The 15,090-nt window shown below is 32.1% G+C and overlaps 2 long non-coding RNA genes across 19 annotated transcripts in view; one reads left to right on the forward strand and one right to left on the reverse strand.

Moving 5' to 3' along the window:
- LOC118186613 (uncharacterized) overlaps positions 1 to 15,090 on the reverse strand; it is a 746,791-nt gene that overhangs the window by 194,117 nt on the left and 537,584 nt on the right. The gene's annotated exons all lie outside the window — the stretch shown is intronic.
- Positions 13,046 to 15,090, forward strand: part of LOC118197774 (uncharacterized) — a 465,671-nt gene continuing 463,626 nt past the window's right edge. For 2 of the 16 annotated variants that reach the window (XR_015042512.1, XR_015042516.1), the window contains exon 1: positions 13,058 to 13,231. This is a non-coding gene — a long non-coding RNA (uncharacterized LOC118197774). Of the gene's footprint in view, positions 13,232 to 15,090 lie in introns of all 16 variants that reach the window. The other 14 variants (XR_015042513.1, XR_015042509.1, XR_015042508.1 and 11 more) reach the window with 12 other exon arrangements.

Here is a 15,090-nt window from a genome sequence, read left to right on the forward strand (position 1 = left end):
GGATATTTTCGTTGAAATATGCTGCCCGAAACTTTTTGCAATTACAATATTTCTTTTTTACTTCGTACAAGGAAGTAATAAATAAAGTTTTATGTTAAGCAGGAATCTAGAAAGTCAGATGGAAAACTTTTGGGGGATGGGAGGAAGAGATAATTTGTCTGAATCATTAATAACTCGAGTTTCTGTACCTTGATAGTTCGTGGGACGAATGCTTACTTTTTCGCCAAATGTTAATGCATCTATTATCGGTTTTGAGAGTATTTAATGATGAAATCCGAAAAATTACAGTTGAGTCGTTGTGCATAAAGTGTTAAAGATAGTATAGTAAATTAATTACATTTATATTGCTTTGTATGTGATCACAAGGTTTGGCTTATTTGACTTAGGCAAAGTACTCGAGGGTTATCTGCCAAAGCGGAGGATTCGTACCCCGGACCAAACTACCACTGTTCTTGACTTTATTGCTCGACCGTTGGTGGAGCCGTTTTTTTTTTTTTTTTTGGCTATTTACTGAATGAAATGATGTGATAATTTATCCTGAAATATTTAAAATTAAGAATTATTCTTCGATTAAATTTTTGACTAAAGACGGTCTTAATCCCCTCAAAATGAAATTTATCTATTAGATCATGTGTATGGCGATTCGACTTGTTATTGTACAATCAAATGGTAGGTAAAACAGTTTCGCATGGTATCAGAATCTGTAGAAGATGATTCGCATGAAGTTCGATCACTGGAGGAGACGATATAAGATAATATTACTCGTGCCCAGGAGGAAATATTCAGTGGTAAGAAATTAGCAGTTAAGGTTATAGCAGCAAAACTGGATCCATCTAAAACACCTGGTTTCTGCATGAGCACATTCAAATAAGCAAAATCTGTCCAAAATGTTATCCGACTGCTTTTAGGACTTCAAAATTAGCAGTGTCATCTTCTGAAAGCAGTTGCGATAGTTACTTAGTCTAACACGGAGAAAATTTTAACCAGTCACTCCTATCTGAATAATTTTAATCGGAAAGGGTAAAACTGCCAGTCATGACTTGTATATGGAAAAAAGACTTCAAATGAATACCCGAAAAAGGTACGTATTGTTTCTAACATTTCTAAAGTCAAATCTTTGGCAGCAAAAGAAAATCCGCCGACGCAGAAATCAATTCCAAAGTCTTTAAATATATTTGTAGCAACAATAATAAAAATAATAAACCAAGATTTACAATTTAAAAAAGCAACAGCTTAAAACTTAGTAGAACCCTGTATAAAAACTACTTAGCAAGAGATAAATGGATATACATTGTGATCCTTGATGAAGCATACGTTTACCTAAATGTCTTCAACAAGAAAGAGATGTATTTATTATCGAAAACGAGTTTGAATTATAAACAGAACTAGCCAGACGGGAAAAACTTTCCTGCCAGCCTTTGGCGATATCGAGCAATTTCTGAAAGCTACTGGGAAAAAAAAAATTTTTTTTGAAATCCTTAAAGTGATTTTACTGAAAGATTCTAGAAGTGTTCACCTTTCTCCTTAAACCTAAAAAACTCCTCAAAAACGTTCATAATTACTCATATTGATAACGCAAAGGAAAATATTCAGATTTATATCTATTTTCTATCTGAAATCTGAAATTTGGTACATACAAGACATTTTGTTGGTTACACTTTATAATTCAAACGTATTGTTAGCTAAATATCAATATTTCAGACTAACATTTATTTCAAGTAATTGTAATATGTTCAATTAATAACTTATTTTAATTTAAATTAAAAATGAAGAAATTATGAAAACTTTCCAAATTAGAAAACTTGAGATAAAATGAAACCCTAGTCTCTTTCGCCTTATTCATTAAATTTTTCTTCGACACATAAATTAAAATTGTAGGGTTATTATTTAAATTAACCAGTTGTTATGATTGGATCTTTACTTTAACTTTTCCTTTCCATTTCTCACACCAGAAGGTAAATGAGTATTAAAACTGAAGGTTTTGGATTTTAATACAAAGCGTGTTTCTGCCTGCGCGTGCGCATCCTGCCAACTCTGATAGTTGTAATTGTTCAGCTTGGCATTGTTTTGCTGCTGAAATTTTGATTTTGATGGAGAGAAGCACTGAGCATCTTCGAGTATTATTTAAATTGCGTAGTCTTTGACTACTATTCCATGTTTCTTACTGGAAAATGACTATTCTGTTTAGTTACATCACGACGAGCTGTAGCTAATATTGTTAACATAAGAGACTACATTTATGGTCTAAATTTTAGTTAAATAAAAAGGTTACTGAAATCTTCTCGCGACTAGGAAGTTATTTCAGATATAGCGGTAATTGCGCTTTCCGCCTTTTTGTGTTTGTTGGACTCATTATCATTTTCGTATTAAGTAAAACCCCACAAAATACATATGTTTGTTAGTAAATAATTAGAAATTTTGTATATAAATACAAAATGTGTTTGTATTATGTCCATGCACTGGAAAATATTACTAGAAGTTATTTTCATAGCGGACTGTAGATGCTTATCGCTCAATCGAATTAATTCCATATTAGTTTTCAGCTGTAAAGAACTGCTAATATATAAATGTATTCCCAAACAAAGCGATAATTTTTAGTGAAAAAATTCGTAACTGTGAGCACTTATTTGTTTGAAACGCACGAATAAAAGTTAGCCAGATTTATATCTTAAAATCTTAGAATAAAATTTATGTCACATTTTAAATTGAATTGCTTATTTTATAAGATATTTTACCATTCTTTTCATTTTTCCCCATCTCCTGCATCTAAAAATAATCTAATGACTCTACAGTGGCGCCCGAACTAAAATATGGTGGAAAATATTTCGTCACCACCAAGATTTAGCTACTGGGTCCCTAATATTTATAGTCGCCCTTTAAAAGAGAGATTATATAAGGTATTTTCTTCCTCCTTCCAGCATGTCTTCGTGGTGTAACGGTAGCACACTAGGTGTAGGTAGTAAAGTATTCGAGAGGTCCAAGTTCGAGGACCGGTGATGGCATTGTTCATTTTTCATGTCTCCTGCTTCAAAATGGTCTACAAATATATAGATTTTCTGGTGCATCAATCACCATTTTAGTTCGTTTTTAACATTAATGAAATCAATTAGTTCGTTTTTAACATTAATGAAAAATGATGTAAACTCGGACTTCAAATAATTAAAATCCTGAAATCTTATTTACAACAAATGCATTACTGAAATGTATTCGCAATCCGCATAACATTGCATGGGGGGGGGTTCAAAACACTACTGTAAGTGCATATACTAACTAAATGCTCTGCGAATGTGATTAAGAAATCTTTCTTTAGACTACGTCTAAGTTAGGTACACATACTTCGTTAATTGTTTCGTTAAATAATAATAATAATGCATGCTTCTTCATTTCCTCTCGAGAGCATTGTTCTTCTTACAAGATAGACTTCGTGCCAGTAAATCCTTATTTGTCTTTCATTACTGCGACAATAAGCTCATTATTAAAAGCAAGTACGTGAGCTAAATCTGGACAGATTTAGTGAACAGATCTGTGTAGAAAGCTTGCGGACGTTCCTGCTTCGGATAATACAAAACATATGTGCAAGTCTTGGCCCGACGTAATATATGTTACCAAAATAATGTGATCTTAGGGTTCGTCTGTTTTTCCATTCGAAAGAGAATGAATTTTAATTTTAGTAGATTCATATACATTTTGTATTCTCATATATACAGTCCTATGTGACGTATAAGCGCACTTAAAATCCGTCACTCCCTGTACATTCTTTGAGCAGCTAATCCATTTCTTTGAGCAGCCCCATACAACGCGGCATTACCTCATTTCTATACGAAATCTGCTTATTTAGGTCCCCTCTACCGGCCTTTACATTTTTGACATATAGTTTTGAACCACCCTGTATATATTTCACGTAGCATGAAATTTTCGTATATATTTCACGTAGCATGAAATTTTCGTATATATTTCACGTAGCATGAAATTTTCGTATTCGTTTAAACTGCAACTGTACCAGTAAAATTAAGATAACTAAGCAGTATAGTAAAATTAAGATTAAAATTTTACCATAGTAAAAGTACGATTGGGAAAAGGACTTTTTAAGTATGTATAACTAACCCTAATTGGGATTATTAAACCAGTTTGAATTTTATCCTTACGTTAAAAATTCGCGAGAATAGTAATGTTGAGATTCATTAGCATTTACCAGTTCTGAACAGCTTCCGACCTTTTCTTAGCCAAGCTAAATAAACAAATGATTTAACAAAGGATTCCCACGATGGTTATTAAAATTTCCTGTTTATGAGACGTATGGTAATTCGATCTAATCCGCGGTGACAGCCGAGTCTTTCCGCAAAATGCATGTCAGATATAATCCTCTAGATATTTTTTATCATCCCATCATTGCCAGCTTATTTTCAAAAGCTGTACTACATTTAGAATTCTCGCGGTTGTGGCTTGTAAAGATGATTTTAGAAGTTGCTGAGTGTTAGGAAACTTGTTTACGTTCAAAGACGTTACTTGGCCATAAAGGAAAATTAGCGATGCAGTTCTTTTCAAGGTGCTTTCGTCTTTTCTCGTAGAGATTATGGGAAACAATCGCGTTGTGAAACAGGGCAAGATTTATTTAATCCTGCTTAACATGAGTTCAGTTTCGCTTCCCCCATTAGACGGAGGAAATAAGTAGTATCATACAACCGCACCCGCGCGGCGCAATAAATAGAGTAAAATTATATACTCGAAAGGTTAGGCATATTATCGCTGCGCAGTTAAAATTTATACAAAAAAATTCAAATCTTTCCTTCATTCACACAAAATTACAATTAGTATTCACTTTTATATTATGCATATTCTATTAAAATAACAGGTGTATTACCTGGCGACTCTCATGCGTGTTTCCCCCCAAAAGCATAGCTTGTACCGGTACCTTTATACATTTATATTATAAAGTGGTGCCGGAACTTTATAAAGATTTCTTTATTCGAATTAGAAACTTATCTGCATTAAGCAGCGGACACCTTTGTGTCAAGGCCCCCTTATGAAAAATTTCGATGAGTAGCCGATTAGCATAAAGGTGATGGCATTCCTAAGACGGGGCACTGTTACGAAAGTTTCACACAAAATAACAAAATTGAGCGTTGAAAATGTTTTAGGACTACGCTTGTACAAAATTAATGATCTTTGAGGTGACACTTCACTGTTAAGTAGAGAAAATAATCTGCAGGTGTCAAATCTGGTGGATAAGGGGGGTAATAATGGATTCATTCATCCTGAAGCTAGTTTCAGTGTACTTATATTTGAAAATATATAAGATTTTTATTTTTCAAATCAAAAATGCAATAGCTTATTAAATTGAGTTTGATAATTTATGTCTTTATTTTGTTAACTATGCACATAATTCATGGGGTTTCTAACTCATATAATTTGTTATATATTCAACTGATAATTTTAGGTATATCTGAAACAATATTGTAAATAATAAAAGATGATACGGCACAGAATCATTTGGTTTACTCGTACGAGGTAAAGAAAGTATTCTAATTGCGAAAAATTTTGCGGTTTCAGACTTAAACGGAAATATCCATTTTAACCAATCCCGAATCCATTTGGACCTTTTTTTTGTGACGTCTGTACGAACAGACAGAAAAGAAGACTCTTTTTTTCCGAAACGGATTGTAAAATGGATTTAAAATCGCTTCAAAAGACATTTTGTTCGTGACGTCTGTACGTGCGTACGTATGTATCGTACGTATGTATTAGCCGTAAAACGATAAAATTTTGTATATGCCACTCCTGTAACATCTAGTTGGGCACATCCCTTTTTCACTGCAATTGGCAATATATACATATATATGTAAGATAACAGATTTGTAAATCAACTTAATTCGGCAATAACCTCTTTTTATAGGCAGTAGCATCTTCCCCACTTTTAATTTGGGTATTTCCCCTCTGCATTCTAAAAATGATAATAACAGTTCTGGATTGCGTCATTTCTAAATGAATCTATGTAACATGGCTTAGATAACTCTGATGACTTACTTAATTCGGAAACTGAATTCAAAATTTGAATACTGAAAACTTTCTCTTGAAAAGAAACCGAAACCGAAACCTTCACTTGGTGAGCTTTTATATCGGATAACTGCGCACTTTTGCTTCTACCTTTGTTGCCTCTATGACGCTGCTGTCTTCCTTTCGCAATATTTTCAGAAATGTAAATATTTGCAAAATACATACGATTACAGTGTCAAGTGAATTGTGGCCAAAAATGTCAATTGAAATAAAAATGAATATTTAATCCTCCTCGGCTGCTGAGTTTGCTGTACAATACGGATTCAACGCATTCTTAGTTATACGACATCAACATTGTTAAGTCTTTTTCATTACACCTATATATACCCACTACTATACATACCCCGAGCTTAAAGGTCCTTACCCGGCCTTTATTTTCACAATCATTGGTCATACTCATATATTTCTAATTAAAGAAGTGTTTTAAATGACGAAAATATTCGTATTTTGGCAATACGAATTTTTTAAAAGAATTAATTTTAGGCCATAACAAAATCTAACTTTTAATATGGTCTCCCTGTTTCTATACTTATATCTGGAAATGTTTTATATTTGTTATGAAAACATTAAATTATAAGAAGTTCTCCTCCCGTGCGACGGAAACTGACCGAGATATTTAATTTTAAAATTTGTAATTTTTTATGTCATTTTCAAATTATCATTTCAAATTAAATTAGAATAATTCTAGGAAATAAGTTTAAATGAAGTGCAGCCAAAAATGTGCGTAATTTAATAGGAAGTGCAAGATAGTCATGTGGTATCTACCAGATTATTTATCTTGTAACTATACGATTTTGTTTCATTGAGGCTTCATGTTCAGTGAAGAGTGTGTTTATCACAGTGCGGATTTAAATCTGTTTATAACGAGCTCCAGCGTTTTAACAAGCTGTAGTTTCCGTTTCTTTAATCTGTTACTTGTTTCTTTAATCTATTAGATGAGAAAATTTGTTTATTGTTTTATATAACACGCAAAATAACCGTGGTAGTGAAGGAGATAATATCTAACCGGAAAGCGTGTCTAATTCCATTAATCATTCTCTCATTTCAAGAAAACTTTGACAAGTTATGCGAGCATTTGTCTTCATTTTTAAATAAAAATTTCCGTATAAGTCTTGGAATCTGCACGCTAATAAATCAGTCGTGAAATATTACTTCCTTAAAAAAAGGTTTTTGTGTTTTCACGGAGGGAAAAGAGATAATATCGGTGTGATGTATACATGGAAAAACAATGGCATCCTTACTACATTTGTACTTTTTGTTTCATTTTTAACTTTTCTTTGTGACTAAATGATTTTGGTACCTAATAATGAAGGCTTAAAAATATTTCATTTCATGCAGTTAATTAAATGAATGCACGTTAAATAGTTTATACAAATGGATATACTTTAAACAAGAAGTAAAAAAGAAACGTAAGTTAAACACTTTATACAAATGGATGTACATTGAACAGGACATGAACAAAAAAATAATAAATAAAATCCGAAAGCTTTCACATTTTACATTACGCCCAAAGGGGCGTTTTTTTTAATATTTTGAGTGTTAACTTTATTTATTAAATATCATGTTCTTTGCTCTTAAAGCATAAAATTCAATTCAACAGCGATATCGCAAAACAATTTTAAAATGAACATATCTTTAGAATTTCCGATACACATTTTCGCGCGATGGAGATAGTTTTTTTTTTTTTTTTTTTTTTTTCAGTTCAGTGTTGCCATTGCTTGTTTTGAAATCTTTGAGTTTGTTAATCAAAAATTCGTTAAAGTGTTAAAAAATATAAAATCGATAATAAAACAAATTTCAAATTCCAAATTCGGGCTTCCAGATACCCATATTTGGGTCTAGACGTACGTATTCAAAATTTGATGGCTCTAGGTACCGTTGTTTTATCACAATGCGAGAAACATACATACATTTATGCAGATTTTTCATTATTTAATTCCTTCAAATATAATACAGGAGTCTAATATTTGGTGGCAACAGTCTGAAAAGTGAAGCGGACGTTCAGAGTGGTTCGACGCAAAATTACAAAAAGAAAACAATAGTCCCTCAGAAACAAAACCCCTTTAGACTTTAAAAAAAAAAAAAAAAAAAAAAAAAAAAAAAAAAAAAAAAAAATTCTGGAGCTTTCTCCAAAAGCACCGTACAGCTTTCCTCAGTATCACAGAATACAATCAGTAATTACACTGAAAACTACTAAGAATGTTAAGCACATAGCAAAGCAAAGCACATCTAAAAAGCGAAGCTGTCACGGACATCTCAATACTCTGAATTTTTTCTAACTAACAACTACTAAGAAACTAATACTCTGTGCGGTCTTATACAGTTTTGCCCCAGCCGCTAAAAAAACTCTAGTACCTTCCGCTTCCCGAAATTACTGGAAAGCATATGAGAGCTAAATACTTTTGCAGTTACATAATGGGATAAATTACATTAATTCAATCACAGTATCAATTACAGTTATAGCAGGACCGGGCCAAATTTGGCGACAAAAATTAGTTGCCAAAACCGTCGTCAACTTCGCGATATCCAGTTTAGCCAAATAACCATTTACTTCAATGTTAAATAGACTTGCCCCTGTATTCTTATTTTTCCGGCAGAATACCGTCTCTTCCAAGCATTTCGCATTACATTATTAAAGAAAAATACTACAATTTCACATAGAATTTTACTAAAATTATTTACATATATGCAAAATTCGCAGCAGTCAAATCTTTGAATAAGATTTATATCACATTGTAAATTAGGTTTTTTGCTGCGTTAGTAATGTTGATTTTCAACGGTAATGAAGGTAATGTACACTCGAAGTGCAACTAGCTAAAATCTTGAAATCTTTGCCACTTCGAATTTTCAATAAATGCATAACTGAAATGTATTCGCGGGCCGCATAAATTTGCTTCGAAAACCACCAGGTTGAGACCACTGATCTACAAGATTAAAACTAATAAAAAACTAATTATTTCCCCACTGAATAGTAATAAATATCTAATGGTTTGTTTAAAAGATTCTATTTAATCTTTTTTATTATTATTATTATTTCAGAAAGAATAGCCGGAAACATGTAAATTTCATTCAGTCACTGTTATTTTACATTTAAACTTTGCTTATATTCCATATCATATAATAACAAACAGACCTATCATAACACTGATACTGGAACAAAGAATTATTTTTTGAACAATTGACAAAGTCACCCTCTTTGTTTGCCTTAGGCAATAATAAATTCCATCTAAAAGGCCCGGAAATTGAAATAACGTCAAAGTCAGTAGGCTTACTCTTTCAAGCGTGAATATAGCTGTCATATTAAACCCTCAATCTGAATAAGAAATCTGTTTTATTAGAGATTTTATGCTATAATCCTTTAGTAATCTCTCTGCACAAAGACATTTGGTCGTTTGATTACTCACTTTCATAGGCCAAGGATAATGTCTGCCGCGCGCGAAGATAAAAACGTTCGATCTTCATCCACTTAAGTCTGTTATTTACATTGCATTTGGGTTTTAAGCATATTAACCTAAACCTGCCTTCACTTGTCAATGTCAGAAGTGTAAGGATATGTACTAGACATTTTTGAAACTCTTATAAGGAATTTAAGTTTCATTCATAAAATTCAGATCAAGACTTTTACGAAAACAATGTTGGAACCACAGTATTTTTTTTTCTTTTTAAATCGTATAGATTTTAAAATTTATTATTTTTAATATTTACATTTTACTCTTTTATTCAACAGATGGCCTTAAAAAGCATATTAGGAACCTTGCAACATCTAAATTTAGAACTTTCTTCTCGTGGCCAACAAAAATAGCCCCATCAAAAAAAACCTTCCACAAAATAGCCTAAATATATATGCCAAACAACAAAAATTTTAACCTATCCTGCTCTATAGCTGCAAGACTGAAGCTTATAGAGAGCCAGATATTCTGAGCAGCGCGCGTTCGCCTTCAAGCTACTATTATTATGCTCGGCCGTACTTTAGGCCCTTGATAGCTTCACCGTTTAGTTAGCGCTAAGGGGCCAACTCTATTAGAATCTTGATAACTTCGGCTATATCTTTAGTTAAATTTTAGTTCTTAGTATTTCCGAGTTCAAGCTCAAGTGGAGGCTTTGTTGTAAACTCCAAGAAGGAGTCGTCTGTTAAATTTATTTTGAATAATAAAGGGTATTTAACCCTTCTTGAGTTCTGCTGTCTGACTACTGAACTAAGCGATTATTCGCTTACCCGTTCTTACGGCTCCTCATTCTTAGTCGTAACTCAGAGGTTTAGAATCTTACATCCCTATTAATATTAATAATTGAAATCGTGGATAAAAGGTGAAACGTTATAACTAAATCAAAATTAATACAAGCATTCATCAGTAGAATAAACTCGAAAAATAAAAAAAGCAAATTGGTGTATATATATATATATATATATATATATATAAATTAAAGTAAAGTAAAAAGAACAAACTATAATAGACTTATGTGGTCAAAAACTTTGCGCATTGTGCTGCAAAATTTAGAAAAAGGTTAAATAAAAAATCGTAGTTCGTACGCTAAAAGGTTGCTTAAATACTGTGGTTCCGCGAAAACATAAGCAAAGGAATGGAATTTGAATTTACAAACATTCTCTATTAGTAAAAAGCAAATTTTAAAGTTAATTTAAATGAAATTTAATGCAAACAAATAAATGATTAATTATTGTTGCGAACTAATCTACAATATCATTTAAATTCTGAGAGCATATGTAAATCAAGTGCAAGTATCAAAATCCATAAATAAATATAAAACTAAAATTCCAAAAATTATTTAATCCTAAAAAATGTTATTTATAAAAATGCATAAGTGAATGATTGTTAAGCAGGCAAGAGACAGACTTATCAAGGGGAAGTTGCCTCCAAATCTAACTCTTCAGTCATTCAATTCGTGTTTCGTCATCCATGTAAGCAAGGGTAAAAGTCAAAACAAAAGTAATAACAAATGTGGTGATTTTCTAAAAAGAAATTTAAACAAGTGTAATTTTGAGAAATTAGCAATTAAAAGACTAGAATTAAAGTTAAAAAATTAATAAATAAGAGTAGAAAACAAAATTTTTAGAAAACCAAAGTAATTTAGAAATTCTTGCCTACAGAAACTTCCCCGACACGAATTATGCATATAAATCAAAAAGCAACTAGACATTATCTATAAAAATAATATATAAATTATACTTAAATAATACTAAAAAGGCAAGTAAATAGTAAGTTTTAATTTAACTTACCAACTATATTTGTTTTTGGGGAGTGGAGAAATATTGCCAAACTAAGTGAAGTTAAGAGTGTGTTCTGCAAACTTTATATAGAGTGCGCTAATTTAAGGTTGAGTGTAAAGCTGCTATCTGTGATCAATTTAAAAAACCTATTCTCTAAACTTTTAAGTAATGTAAAATGTGTGTTCTGTTGTAAAAAAAAAAAAATGTAAAATGCAAACTGTAACGTTATGTGAAAAAAATGTTGCAAACTATTAAAGAATGTAAAATATTAAGGATGTAAAACTTGAAAAATGTTTATGAAAAAAAGTACGAATAAAATTATTTTGAAGTAAAATTTTAATTTAGATTTTGAAAAAATTTTTAAAAAATGTTATATTTAAAGAAAAAAATAATTGTAAAATTCTAAATTTATTAAAACTGGATTTTAACTGGTTTAAATATATATATATATATATATATTTAAACCAGTTATATATATATATATATATATACAATCTGAAACCATATATATATATATATATATTTAAACCAGTTATATATATATATATATATACAATCTGAAACCATATATATATATATATATATATATACAATCTGAAAGCTTTCAGCTTTTATATTGCACCTGACGGGTTTTTTTTTTTTTTCATTTACACACATATACAGAATTTGGGCTAATGTCCCTTTGGGTTAAAAATATTTAAAAACAGCATATGTTTAAATTTTTTGATAGGCAGCCTCCCGTGCTGGAGATAAAAATGTTCCCCTCCCCTGTACAGTGTTGCTATTACTTGCTTTGAATTGTTGAATTTGTTAATCAAAAATTCGTTTAAGTTTTACAAAGTATGAAATAATTTTACTTCTTTTGTAACCGTGCACCATTCTAGTGCAGGCGGATTTCCACGCGTCGAATTCTAATTAGTTTTCATTTGTTGTCATAATTATAGATATACTGCTGTCTACTGGCGGTAGGTCGTAAGAAATTTTCTCAAGTTTCTTAGATTAATTTAACTTTTAATATTGCATGTTTTCCTTATTCATGAAAACGTTTTCGTGATACGTGAAAGAATTCGAAGTAAAATCTATTGACATAATATATCATTAAGGAACATGTACAAGCAGCCCCCGAAGCCGTTTTCTGACAACGCTGTGATCAGTTAGTTGTCAGTGTCAGAATCTAAAGGTCTTGATAGTCTATCTACATACTTTTTATCCTTTGATATACTACATTTTTAAAAGGAAAAGAGATAATCACAAAAGATAATTCTATATCACCTTATTGCACAGAAGAAACATCATACACGTCATACCAGAATGGAATATTAATACAGTTTCAAATGATTAATGAACAGAAGCTGAAAAGTCGTCAGTTTTGTTTGCTTTTTGTGCTTTTTGAGACAAGTAATTTTTTATTATTTATTAAGGCGTCTACCAAATTAAAAATTTACTTATTTATTATGGTATGATCGTTCTTATTTCCCTTTCTTATTTGATATTAGAACTTGAGTAGAGCATGTCATATATTATTGCATAAGTATCATTAGTTTTCATATTCCATCATTAGTCTTCGTATTCAAAAAATTGAATTTGAAAAAATCTTTGCACGTGGTGATGATCTTCTCCCTAAGATAACTACTTCTAAAAGTAATCAGTACCTCTGAGAACAAAAATAAACAATAATACTAAATTTCAGCTCTTTAAAACGATCACCTTTACTGACCATTGACGGTCGCCTTAGAAACCCCGATGTAAATAATTGCGTTATCGCGGCTGATTATATAAAAAGGGGTGAAAACAGCTGCCTAATACAGGAAACATACAGAAAAGGAAATTTTCTGAAAGAACTTGCAGTAACATAAGTAACGTTTGTGGAGGAGTAGTAACGAGGCAAATAAAATCAGTGTAATAGAATTTGGAAAATGTAATAGAATATTGGAAAAGTGGGTGCTAAAGGTAAAAATTATTAAATTCTTAAATCGTCAATTAAGATTAAGATTACTGATATGATGTTTGATAATGATCTGGAGATTTGGTTGATAATGTTGTATAGTATTTTCTTTGTTTCTTTTCTTTTCGTTTCGTTTTTTTTTTTTTTTTTAGTTTGAAGGCATTTTTGTGGCATTCTGTTATTTCCTTTTAGTTATAATAATATACTGAACAGACGAATCATTATAAATTTTTGCGATGTGATAATCTAAATTAGAATCAACACAATGAGAATGAATGGCTTGCGAACCGGCGGTTGTCGTCGGTGCCACAGAATTTAAACATCAGAGCTTTGATAAGCACGCCAGAGATCGTTAACATGAGTAAATGAATAGATCTAAGCGAATTTAATGGCCATTTAACTATTGGCCCTCGAAAGGCCGTATGTTCGATATCAGCGAGCGCGAACCTGCTAAGCATTCCCAACGTTGATACTTTGTGGATTATTCCGGCATGCAACGGGAGATGTGCTACTAATGCTCTTTCAAGATTTCAAAATGAATACCCTCAGGCTCCTGGCGTATATAATAGTCCAAAGATGAGGTTTCTCTAGTTTAGACCTGTAAAGACATTGCCCACAGTGCTGTGGCACTAATATACGAACAGTACAAAAGCGGAGAAATCGGTGTTTATCATGCAAAAAGCAGCTATAAACCAGCAACTGATGCGCGAGGTGCTCTGAAACTCAGTCGTTTCATATCGACGGTAGGAAGCGCAACTTTACGTGATATTATGGCATATCTTAACGCAGGTGCTTTCTTCAGCGTCTGCTCAAAGACTGTTCTATGGCAACAGAAACAGCTCCACTATAACAGTCTATGTCTACGTCGGTTTGCTCTGCCTAGAGGAAGACATCGATTCCTGCAACAGCAGTTTGACAAATTATACCATCATTGGACAGTAGAAGAGTGGAAACGAGTGATGTTATCCGATGAATTGAGATTCCAGTTGCTGCAGGCGGATAGAAGAATTCGTGTCTAGCATAAATACACGAAGCATTGCATTCATCGTGCCACACAAACGTCGTACAGACCGGGGAGGTTGGTGTAACTGTTCGGAGCTGTTTCACTGTTGAAGTGACCTTATCAGATTATCTCATCATGCTGAGTGGGATACTGATGAGTTCGCGCTACGAAGAACTGCTAGTTGATCACCTACGCCCGTAAGGTTAAAAGTTACGTCATTTTTATTCACTTAAAAGCAAGCTCCTGGTTATTTTATAATATTTTTGGGTATTATGAAGTGCATTTTTTACAAAATGCGTACGTATATTATAACGGTAATTCTGAAAGAATGAATCACTTCGAAGTCCTGTTTCGTAGCTCTCAAGCATCTTCATGGAATGAGTCATTGACCACTTGGAAGAGAATTTCTAAATTTTGAATATTTGCCAACAAGTGTTCGTTGTTCATCCTCACCTATCATTTGCTTGTTGAGCTTGTAGAGCAACCCTTCAACAAAAGACGTTCTGTATTCTTGAGTACCCAAACATTCCGCAGAAGTTTTGACAATGCCAAGATAGTAAATATCTACATAAAGAAAAAGTCATGGACCCCTGAGAGTTTTGGAGGAAAAGATAACGAAAATTCAGTAAGCATTTCAACGGAGCTATTGGAAGTCCACAATTCAGACTAGCTATGAGTTTATAATCCTTCAACCTAATTCAGGACAGGAAGACAGGAAATAAAACTTTTATCTGGTTAAACACTAAAAGTGTTTTTTCTGAAAAAAATTATAGCTCCAGGAAATTGGTTCATTCTTTTTGAATAACTCTAACATAGATATGCAAGCCTATATCTATGTATGCATATACTCTGCGGCTTAAA

The sequence above is a fragment of the Stegodyphus dumicola genome, chromosome 8 (genome assembly GCF_044657685.1).
Source record: "Stegodyphus dumicola isolate Sdum_Otavi_A_Nest chromosome 8, ASM4465768v1".
Classification (NCBI taxonomy): Eukaryota; Metazoa; Arthropoda; class Arachnida; order Araneae; family Eresidae; genus Stegodyphus; species Stegodyphus dumicola.